Consider the following 525-nt stretch of genomic DNA (forward strand, 5'->3'; position numbering starts at 1 on the left):
CTGCACACACACCCACAACGGTCATGGAGAAAGAAGAAGGCGGCTGGCTGACGCACCAGGAAGATGAAGGATGCTGAAAAGTCAGTCACCGAGAATGCACAAGGCTTCCTTCGTTTCCTCTCGTAGAAGCGGGAAAGGGTGAATGCAGGTCTGTCAACCATCTCCAAACCTATCTGGGGGCTGGGTCAAGTCGGATGCCACGGGGGTCACGTGGGAAGCAGTAACCAATGCCAGGCCGGCTGAATTCCGCCCCCAGTGGGGCGGGGTGCATCGACGAGCATCCAGGCCATGGTTTGTAGCTCCGCCTCCCGGACCGCCCAACGTCCGCAGCCTAGGCCCCGCCCCTCGCTCGCGGGCACAGCCTCTGATTGGAGGAGTCCTACATCGGGCAGGAAGCGCTTCTTTTACTACCCCAGTGTTGCAGCCTCCCGACCGCCAGAGGGCGACGAGCAGGAATTTGAGTGTTCCGGTCCAGCGCGCGTTCCTCTCTGACCTCTGACGTGCGCATGCTCCCTGCGTCCGGAG

The sequence above is a fragment of the Dipodomys merriami genome, unplaced genomic scaffold (genome assembly GCF_024711535.1).
Source record: "Dipodomys merriami isolate MVZ:Mamm:240054 unplaced genomic scaffold, mDipMer1.0.p SCAF_8, whole genome shotgun sequence".
NCBI classification, from domain to species: Eukaryota; Metazoa; Chordata; class Mammalia; order Rodentia; family Heteromyidae; genus Dipodomys; species Dipodomys merriami.